General features: G+C 40.9%; 1 long non-coding RNA gene across 1 annotated transcript; it reads right to left on the bottom strand.

Moving 5' to 3' along the window:
* Positions 1-574: 574 nt before the first annotated feature.
* Positions 575-9,889, bottom strand: LOC109563665 (uncharacterized). The gene is made up of 2 exons (XR_002181368.2): positions 9,781-9,889; positions 575-851 (listed from the first exon to the last, which is right to left on the bottom strand). It is a non-coding gene; the product is annotated as an uncharacterized lncRNA (long non-coding RNA).
* Between the last annotated feature and the right edge of the window lie 1,376 nt (positions 9,890-11,265).

An 11,265-nucleotide genomic window follows, 5' to 3' on the forward strand; every position in this document is an offset into this window, starting at 1 on the left:
GTTCTCTTGACATAGCTATTTGATAATCTATCATACTCTTCCCTGAAAGAGCTCTTTTTCTGGTACTCACCATTCAGTATGTTTACAGCTTGTTGCCCCAACTAGACACAGCTCCTCAAAGATCTTATTCTATCCAGCCCTCTCATACTCCTTTGCAGAGTAGTTGGCACACCACCACTACTACTACTACTACTACTACTAAGTCGCTTCAGTCGTGTCCAACTCTGTGCGACCCCACAGACGGCAGCCCACCAGGCTCCACCATCCCTGGGACCACAAGACCACATATATTTCCAGATCCTCTGAATGGCTGAAAGAATTCTCTTCCTCTCCTTTGAAAGGAAAAGGGCCCCTGAAGATCCCTGAACCCCGGCACAAGAGAAGAACTCTAAAAAGCAGGCAACCACAGTGAGAGGGAAGATGTCTTGCTGCAGTCTTTCTTATGACTATCCCTGTTGAGACCCCAGCAATCAAATGTCATTTAATTCAGTCCAGTGAACACTGGATGATTTCATCCTTCTGACAAGAGTGCTGTTCTGTATTTAATGATTAAAATATACATGCACGGGTTGCAAACATTATAGTAATATCTTTATTTAAAATCAATGCATTCCCAGACTATTCCTACGTCTTACACAAAATTATCAAATGTAATTGGGCTTTCTGACTTTGTGACACAGCCCATCAGCTCCAAAGTGCCTTCTTTATTTCCTTTTCTTAAAAAGTACATTCAATCTACTCTGGACTTTCCCGTCTGTCAGTGTAGCTTGAGGTGACTTCCTGCCATGTCAGCTGACCATGAGTCACGTCACTGCTGCACGTTAGCAAGGCTGCTTCTGCATCCTCAGCAACTAGAGAAAGAGAAGGATGGACATGAGCTATCAGACATTCCCCCTTCCAGGGGGACTGCTTTTTCTTCCCCTGTTCATTTGAACCTCATGGCTACAAGGATTGCCCTCCCGCTCCTGGCTTTGTGACGATGCTTCAGAAGAAAAGGAAAACCAGTTTCCTCCTTTCCAGAAGGAAAGTACATTTAAAAAAATCCATCTCTGTAGTGCATGAATCATTTATCTGGGCAACCCCTTTCTCCGAGGGGGTCCTTCCTTTGAGCCACACTCCTGGGATGTCTTCAGTGAGGCAAATGCTAATGACTGAAGTTCTAGTTCTGGGACTTAGCGTGATGCAAGTAGAGTTTAAAAAGAAATTTCAAAATCACAGGAAGGAAGCTACAAGGGTAGATAGGGTAGATGTGAAATACAAAGAAGACAACTTCCTGGATTGGGGAAGCTCTTGGAGCAAAATTAAGAATAAGTAACTTCTAGGAATTTGGAGGAGTTTAGAGACTGCGTTTGCCTTCTACAAATACCTTGCATACTATTTAGCTACTTGAGAATTTAAAGTCCTCTTTTCAAAGAGAATAAGGGAGCTGTGACACTAACCTATCCCATCTGATGCGTTTGAAAAAAAGCCAACAAAACATTATCATGATGCACTCAGCAGATGTAGATGAATTTTAAAATGCTCCCCCCCCCCATTAGGATAGTGACATAACAATCCAGTGACACTGTCATCACGTCTGATTTATCCAGAGATATGGCTTGTTAGCAATGTCAGGATATTTCCTTGGATTTCTGTTTGTTTGTTTGATTTTGTTTTTTTCCACCTTTCCAGGGGTTGTTGGCACGAAAATGATTTGGAGGAGAAAAAAGCAGGTAAATTAGAGGTGGGAGTAGAAGAGTGAACTTATGCTCTCTTTTATGATCCTAGGAAAAGGTATACTTGTAGATGGGTGGGAAGGAATTGGTCAGCCAAAATCCTCTTGAAATTAAAAGTAGGGGAGATCACTGACCCTGACGTAGTAAAGCTGAGAAAATGTCTATACACTTCTCACAGTAAAATACTCCATCAGCATTCTGTTTCAGTATCACTAATGATTAAATTACCTGCAACCATTCTAACCAAAGCACCACCAGCTCAACTATAGATATATGTGTAATAGGAACAGATTGCAAGCTTCAATTCTGGGTTTTTTCTATGTCATCTCAATTTGAAACTTTCTTGTCCATTTACTGGACCATACATCTGATTATATAACCTGATACTGACTTTAGAGAAAAGAAAAAAGTGTCATTTTGTGTTTTTTTATATCAAGGAAAATCAGGCTAATGTCCATCAAAGAAATAGGTGATGATTAATGGAAACTGACTATTACTTATGATTTAATTAATTAATTATGGTTTTAAAAAGATAGAAGCTTATGGTCTTCATATAAAAGTCTGAAGGTAGAAACCTAGATCTGCAATGGCAACTTTGATCCCCAAATATGTCAGGGGCCCAGGTTCCTTCCAGCTTTTTCTTCTGTTGGTCCAAAACTATGACCCCAAAGTTCTGGTCCAAGACATGTATTAGTAGCAAGGGAGGGGAATGAAGACTAAGGGGTTTGGATGCCTATGACATTGGTCTGTGAAGAAAGTTCCCAGAAGCTACCATCCACATGACACTTCCCCTTGTTTCCCATTAGTCAGAAGTTCATCACTTGGATACACCTAGCTACAAGGGAATCTAAGAAATGCAGACTTTTTTTCTGAATAGCCATGGACCCAGCCAAAAGCCCATCACTGATGAATGCTATTTACTGGAAGTAATTTAATGTCTCAGCCACAGAACAAAAGGGCATGATATATCATGTAGACAGGTTCTACACACTTCCACATAATATGCTAGTAAAGTCATCAGCCTTGCTATGAAAGTTTGAAGACAGAAGTAATAATTCACACTCAATAAAATAATTCATGGATCATTTGAGAATTGTAGATAAGACATAGCTATCTATTAGTTCTATAACATCATAGGTATATATAACTACTTCTTCATCCCAACGTTTTCTGGATTGATGATACTATAGATTCATGTTGGTGGGATAAATGTAGCTGCTATCATCTTAGATCAGCACCTTTAAACCTAAAAAGAAAAGTATATAGGCAGATCAGGGTCATATCTTTAGAGCATTCATTGAAGTTAATTCATAGCATCCTGTTTTGGAGAAATTTTTTTTTAATTTTATTTTATTTTTAAACTTTACAATATTGTATTAGTTTTGCCAAATATCGAAATGGATCTGCCACAGGTATACATGTGTTCCCCATCCTGAACCCTCCTCCCTCCTCCCTCCCCATACCATCCCTCTGGGTCGTCCCAGTGCACCAGCCCCAAGCACCCAGTATCGTGCATCGAACCTGGACTGGCAACTCGTTTCATACATGATATACATGTTTCAATGCCATTCTCCCAAATCTTCCCACCCTCTCCCTCTCCCACAGAGTCCAAAAGACTGTTCTATACATCTGTGTCTCTTTTGCTATCTCATACACAGGGTTATTGTTACCATCTTTCTAAATTCCATATATATGCGTTAGTATACTGTATTGGTGTTTTTCTTTCTGGCTTCCTTCACTCTGTATAATAGGCTCCAGTTTCATCCACCTCATTAGGACTGATTCAAATGTATTCTTTTTAATGGCTGAGTAATACTCCATTGTGTATATGTACCATAGCTTTCTTATCCATTCATCTGCCGATGGACATCTAGGTTGCTTCCATGTCCTGGCTATTATAAACAGTGCTGCGATGAACATTGGGGTACATGTGTCTCTTTCCCTTCTGCTTTCCTCAGTGTGTATGCCCAGCAGTGGGACTGCTGGGTTGTATGGCAGTTCTATTTCCAGTTTTTTAAGGAATCTCCACACTGTTCTCCATAGTGGCTGTACTAGTTTGCATTCCCACCAACAGCGTAAAAGCGTTCCCTTTTCTTGGAGAAATTTTGATCAGTGCTTTCATGTATATTTATATATCATGCTTAAATAAAACATTTCAGTTATCTGTATTCCTTCCCGTAAGATCTAGTGATATATGGGTGCTCCTCAAACACCCATTTCATCTAAGTTAAGATATTTCAGTAATACAGATTTGGGATTCAGTACTAATGGAGTAAATTGGAAAGCTCAAAATTTTATCAAGGAGTGTTGTGCTAGTCACTCCCACCAGGCTCCTCTGTCCATGGAATTCTCCAGGCATGAATACTGGAGTGGGCAGCCATTCCCTTCTCCAGGAGATCTTCCTGACCCAGGGATAGAACCTGGATCTCCTACTTTGCAGGCAGATTCTTTATGATCTGAGAAGCTTTACCAATTATTTAGAGTAATTTACTCTAAGATTATCCCTGGCTCTCATATAGAAATACCCTAAAACCTCTGGAATTTAGACATAGCTATTTCTGAATTGCAGATGGAAACCTGGTGATCATGCTCTAGGGCTGAACCTGTCATTCCTAAAAGGAAATGAATAACTAAACTTGAAGTAGAATCTTAAGGAAATAGTTTCCGATTCTTTCAATTAATTAAAACTACCTTTTCAAGATAACATTTTCTGTAAAAAATTTTTATAGGTCCTTAAACATGACTAAACTCCCAACCAGGGAAAAGCTAAAATTCTGTCCTGACTCAAAGGCAGAATTCCACTACCTGAGTCACGTACAGCGCCCTGGATTTTGCTGAAAGGAGCTCCAGCCAAGGACTGGGCAGGTTTGGCCATGTTCTTTTACGAAGTCAGTTGATGACACAGCCACAAGGGCTACAGCTCAAAGGTTACAGGTTGGGTCGATGCCAACCCTGGTAAGATGTCCTCCATGCAGTACAGGGAACTGTAATCTCTCTAGATATCAAGACACTGCTTTATTTCAAACATCCGTGTTGTCTGCTAATGATAAAAGCACCACTTTCAGCTGTAGCCTTTTGTGATAGCTAAGGGTGTTTGGTCCACTTTGGCTCAGCTCTGTCCTTTCCTAATATTTACGAAAAACCCAAGTTCATAATCAGCTGCACTTGCTCATTTTCTTTTAATCCTTTTTCTCTCTCTCTGGCTTGCTTCTAAATTAAGAATCATTCTTAAAACCACTGCATGAAAGTCAGCCTAAAGTAGCCATCATCTAGAGGAGCCTAAGAATCTTAGACTCAAACCATGTTAGAGCTCTAAAGGCATTTAAAGATCACCTCATCCAAACTCAGTTCGAAGGAGTTAGGGTGCCCACTTCAGTGCTCATAAGCAGAAATGCAATCAGACCTGGACCTCAGAAATTTTCAAGGCAACTTTGACCCAGTAATTACACATCTAGGAATCTAGTCTTCAGATAATCTGAAAAACATAAAAGACATTCACATACAAGCACACTCCTCCAATTAATGAGGCAGCATATCAATAAAAAGATGATCTTATAAAGTGATGGGGTATGTGTAAGTGAAGGAAACTCAGAAAGAGAATGCCTAGGAGCCTATTTTCACAGTGGTTACCTCTAAGGAATAGGAGTGCTTGACCAATAGGAGAGGAGGAGGGCCATTCACATTTAATTTTATATACTCTTATTAATATATTTTTTCGATGAAACTGGTTAGGGGTAAAAAGAACATAACTGTGATTCCCTGGCTCTCATGACCATCCTCTCATTGAAAGTATCAGTGTTAACATTTTCCCACCTTAATAAATATGTTTACCAGTTTGCCTCTTTCCCAATATTCAGATAATATAAGCATATTCAACATTCTTTCCTGTTGGCTAATGCTAGAAATGTGAATTTTTAAGAAAAATTCAGTCTAATAGAAAATAATCTGTTTTCCCCACCAACATTCCCTGCAGCCTGTGAAGGTCATGTGGATGACGACATGGGAGTTGATAAAACTGGGCTCTTTCTTCTCTTACTGTTACACTCTGTCAATGAACTAGTTATGAACCTTTGCTTAAGAGTCTTTTGTTGAACCCTGCACATAGAGATGAGTCCTGGCCATGGTAATATTCATATTGTAATTCAACTTTCCTCTGGGCTTACCCAACTGCATAGATAACAAGAACAACCCCAACTCAATTTTCCCTGGTTCTTTCCATAGCCTCGGGTCATGGGATCTTTAACCCCATGAAAGGTAACTTTCAAATATTTCTGACGGTTCCTAGAAGGTGTCTTCCATGCGCTGCTGAGTAAGATCCCTCTACCAAACTAGTCTAAAGCTCTCCTGGCCATGTGATGACAATCACTGTCCCCTGCTTGGCACTTCCATCTACTTTGGCAGCCAAAGCCCTGGAAATTAGAGGTGTTCAAGTTGCTTGGCATTTTCTTTTAGGTAGGAGGTGTGCTTCCTCCTTCCCACCCCCACTCCTGCCCAATCCCAGTGATGGTACCCAGCAGTGAAGCTTCCGCCCCAGTATGTTATAGAATTATTAGTGATTCAGAATTTCACTTTCTCTTTGTAGTTCCCCTCCCTTTCAAAGGACATTGGCTTTCATTCTTAAATGTGTATTGCCAGCCTGCTCTGTGCAGACTTGTGTAATATGTACAATGACAGATATTGCTGAGGACCCTGCAAGCATGGACTTTTCAGTCACTTCATGGAGAAAGGCAATGAACAAGGAAAAAAAGCAAATAAATATATAATTGCAAATGGAGATAGGTGCAGTGAAGGAAACAGAGAAATAAGGAAGCAACTTCTTTAGGTAGGATGGTCAGAAAAGATCTCCAAAGTACTACATGTGTCCTCAGTTACATCTGACTCTTTGCCACCCCACAGACAACAGCCCACCAAGCTCCTCTGTCCATTGTATTTCCCAGGCAAGAATACTGGAGTGGGTTACTATGCCCTCCTGCAGTGGATCTTCCCAACCCAGGGATCAATTGAACCTGAGTCTCCTGTGTCTCCTGCATTGCAGGTGGATTCTGTACCTACTATTCTTTACCTTCCACAGAGCCATCTGGGAAGTCCTCTGAAGAAGTGATAGTGTACATAACAACTGAGACATTGAAATGCCTAATTTGGGCAAAAGGATGAGAGGAGATGGGGGCAGAGAAGAGAAATAGGAAATGGAAAGCGGAGGAAGGGGGCTAACATTTTTTAATTATTGGGAAGGAAGAACATTCTAAGAAGTTTACATATATTATTTCTTTTAATCCTAACACAATCCTATGAAGCAGAATGACTGTTAGCCCCACATCACAGATGAGGCAAATGAAGCATGAAAAGGGTAAGTAAGTAGAAAGGCAGAACTTGAACCCAGGCAGCCCAAGACCCTAAGGGAAGAAAGACTTTGGGATATTTCAATGACTTACAGGCCAGTGTGGCTAAAGCAGAAGGCAACAAGGGGAAACCAGCACATGATGGAGATGGCAAGGCAGGCAGGACTAGACCATGCATGGTACATGTTCTTATTTCATTCCGCGAGCCTTTCATGGTTAGCAATACTCCAAAGGAACAGCACTGTACTGAGGAACCAGCTGTGGGCATAAAAATTACTTATATTCTTTTTGTATGCAGAGGTATTAGAAATGAGTGCACTTCCCTTCTGTTGTGCCTAAGACAGGACACTTAAGATCCTGGAGAATGAATTACACTTTCTGGCACATATGTTGATTTGATATTTAACTTAGAAAATTGCAGTGTCTCCCAGTACTTACCTGCAGCAACTCATCCTCTGTGTTATAGAATTATGGGGGGCCAAATTAAGAGCATTCTTTTTGGTGTTGAATCCTGAGTTAATAAACATAGAGATGAGGAAGAGCAAGAAGAAGAGCCAGTTGTCAGAGTGAGCTGACCCTCTGCAGGCAACCTGGAGTTCTGCCTCCATGCGATCAGCTCTGAACCACAGAGCTTGCTCATGGCCACAGGTTACCCCCTTGATCTTCTCTTTACTCTACCTTACTTGGTCACTAAGCCCTGGAGATGAAAATGCACTGGTGCACCCAGTACAGAATAAGAATGAAAGGGGTGAAGTGACCTCTTTTCAAACTCCAGTGAGTTATATCAATGGGAAGAAAGAAAAAATTGCCATCTTTCCATCCATAAGATCAGCTTTTTGTTTTCTTGCTCTCCTAAATCCTTTTAGAGAATTCTTCCACCTCACAGGAAAACCCAAATTTGCCCCCCCACCCAACTGAGAAGATGAATTCAATTTAATCACATGAGCTTGAGCCTAACCTCAGCTCTAGTCACATAAATTAGGAAGATCAGACAGGGGATTTCCCAAATTCTGTTTGCAGTGATAAACCCTTATTGGTTAGAGTGTTCTTCCTTCTTGTTGAATAGTGTAACCATCCATCCACCATGCCCCCCTCTCCAGCAGGCCCTCAGTTTCTGTTTGGGGATCCATGTGATTCCTGAAAGGCTGATTCCATCTTGGGAAGGAGGGAATACGTGGCCTGGGCTAAGCCATCAGCACATCTATCCCTCACCACCATGACTGTGACTGAGCCAGTTCATTCAGAGGGACCCTTAGGACTTTTGCTGGAGTTGCAAGATGAAGCTTCCCCTTCCCTCCTGCTGTATTTGAACTAGAAGCCCTGGAGTTAGAGCCACCAGGGGCCCACAAGAGGAGCCTGACTTAGGATAGCATAGCCCCTAAGTAAAACAAAATTGATAGAGAAAAGAGGGAAGATCTGGGTCCTGGATGACATTATTGAGATGAAGGACCCCACCCTACCAGAAACCTGGACTTTTCAGGTACATGAGTTGATTAAATTGAGTTCAACAAAAATTCACTGAGTGACAACTTACATGCCAGATATGGTATCAAACACTTAGAATACATGAAACAGACAAGAATCACTGTCCTTATTCAGGAGACAATAGACAATAAACATAACAAGTAACCTGGTAGTGTGTTAGAGGGTGAAAGACACTGTGGGAAAAGGAAAAGAAGAGCAAGGTAAGGGGGTAGAGGGAGACAGGGTCTCTGGTTTAAACTGGAATGAGATGTGTCTCTTTGTTACTTGCTGTCTATTTATTGCTTGCAAATGAACACCTTGTGCATGCATGATCAGTTCTTCAGTTGTATCAAACTCTGCCATGGGATTTTCCAGGCAAGAATAGTGGAGTGGGTTGCCATTTCCGTCTCCAGGAGATCTTTCCAACCCAAGGATGGAACCCAAGTCTCCTGCATTGGCAAGCAGAGCTGCCTGGGAAGCCCCAAATAAACACCTTGCTGTGCCGTGCTTAGTAGCTCAGTTGAGTCCAATTTTTTGCAACCCCATGGACTGTAGCCTTCCAGGCTCCTCTGTCTATGAGAATTCTCCTGGCAAGAATACTGGAGTGGATTGCCATGCCCTCCTCCAGGGGATCTTCCCTACCCAGGGATCGAATCCAGATCTCTCACACTGTATGTGGATTCTTTACCATCTGAGCCACCAGGGAAGCCCAGATAAACACCTTAGGACAAGTACTTGAAATACCCCCATGCCCATCCAAGCAAATACGGAGATAAACAAATTATAACAGACACCCCAAAGAAATAAGAGGAAGGTTAATTGTATTTGTCTAAGTGTCAGGAGGGAAAAAAGGTATCTGAATTCAGGATAAAGATTGAACTAATTCATTTCAAAACACAGATCCACATTTGGGGGCAGGATGTGGGGAAACCCTTGAAACACGTCCATTTCAAACCTTTAGCACTTTGATATAAATGACAATGGTTTCCTGAAGCAGCAAGATTCTTGTACTCCCACTGTTTCTGCTTCTTGACATACAAAAATGGTCACTTGTCTCTGTTTCCAATTTTGATTGATGGAAAACACAACGAATGAATGTCAACAGTGCTTCTTAACTTAAGATGTTAGATTCTATGATTCATTTTCCCAGGGACCAACTTGTAAGAACTATGATAAAGCCAAACTTTATCACAGAACTAAGCTGAAAGCTAAGAAGCAAGAAAGCAAAGAAGAAAGAATGAATGAGAAAGAGAGCAAATTACCTTAATATAGAGATGTCTGCTCCCACCCACCTTTCTGAGTACGTGGCTAGTGGCTTCCTGTAAAGGAAACTTTTTGTCGACTCTTGTCTTTGTTAGTTAAGGCTGGCATTCCCCCCTTGTACTACTGTGCAGTGTTGTGTGAAAGAAGAAACCATCACCATAGAGACACTGGTCACTTGAACACTAGTCAGGATGGCAGATACTCTGTCTTTGACCACAGCACTTGCTTTTCAGCGGGTATCTGTTTGCAGGCTGCATGTTTTTAGATCCAATGCCAGACAAACTAAAGTTATGCTCTGGTAATGCCAAAAGACATTTATAAACATTACTAAATTGGTATAGTGGGTTTTCATGCAAATGCATTGTGCCCTTACCAGTTTCATATCTCAGGCACCTACTTTCCCTAGATGCCTCAGAGTTTAGCCTCAGTGAAGCTAAACTGCAGAACCAGTAGGCAGAGCCAGGGAGAAGGGATGGGGTAGGGAGACAAACACAGAAGGTTTCCTCCTCGTCAAAGTCTCTCCCTAAAACCTAAATGACAAAAAAGCACATGACCCACTTCAGGAAGACACACTGACACTAGAATAATATTGTTTCTATGTTTGTGAAAAGAGGCATCTTCAATCATTGGGAAAGGAAAGATTATTCAACAGATCATGTTGAGACATTGGTCAGTCTTTTGGCAAAAGAAGATCCTCCCAACCTACCATTAAATTCCCAGTGGCTTCCAGAAAATTGCAGAGGAAGGTAAACTGCCAAACTCATTCTATGAGACCACCATCACCCTAATATCAAAACCAGACAAAGATGCCACAAAAAAAGAAAACTACAGGCCAATATCACTAATGAACACATATGCAACAATTCTCAACAAAATTCTAGCAAACAGAATCCAGTAACATATTAAAAAGATCACACATCATGACCAAGCAGGCTTTATCCCAGGGAGACAAGGATTCTTCAATATTTGCAAGTTAATCAATGTGATACACCACATTAACAAATTGAAAGATAAAACCATATGATTATCTCAATAGATGCAGAGAAAGCCTTTGACAAAATTCAGCACCGATTTATGATAAAAACCCTCCAGAAAGCAGAACATAGAAGGAACATACCTCAACATAATAAAAGCCATATATGATAAACCCACAGCAAACATTATCCTCAATGGAGAAAAATTGAAAGCATTCCCCATAAAGTCAGGAACAAGACAAATGTGCCCACTCTCACCACTGTTATTCAACATGGTTTTAGAAGTTTTAGCCACAGCAATCAGAGAAGAAACAGAAATAAAAGGAATCCAGATTGGAAAAGAAGAAGTAAAACTCTCACTGTTTGCAGATGACATGATCCTCTACATAGAAAACCCTAAAGATACCACCAGAAAATTACTAGAGCTAATAAATGAACATAGTAAAGTTGCAGGATATAAAATTAATACACAGAAATCCCTTGCATTCCTATACACTAACAAAGAGAAAA

The sequence above is a fragment of the Bos indicus genome, chromosome 9 (assembly GCF_029378745.1).
Source record: "Bos indicus isolate NIAB-ARS_2022 breed Sahiwal x Tharparkar chromosome 9, NIAB-ARS_B.indTharparkar_mat_pri_1.0, whole genome shotgun sequence".
In the NCBI taxonomy this organism is placed as follows: domain Eukaryota; kingdom Metazoa; phylum Chordata; class Mammalia; order Artiodactyla; family Bovidae; genus Bos; species Bos indicus.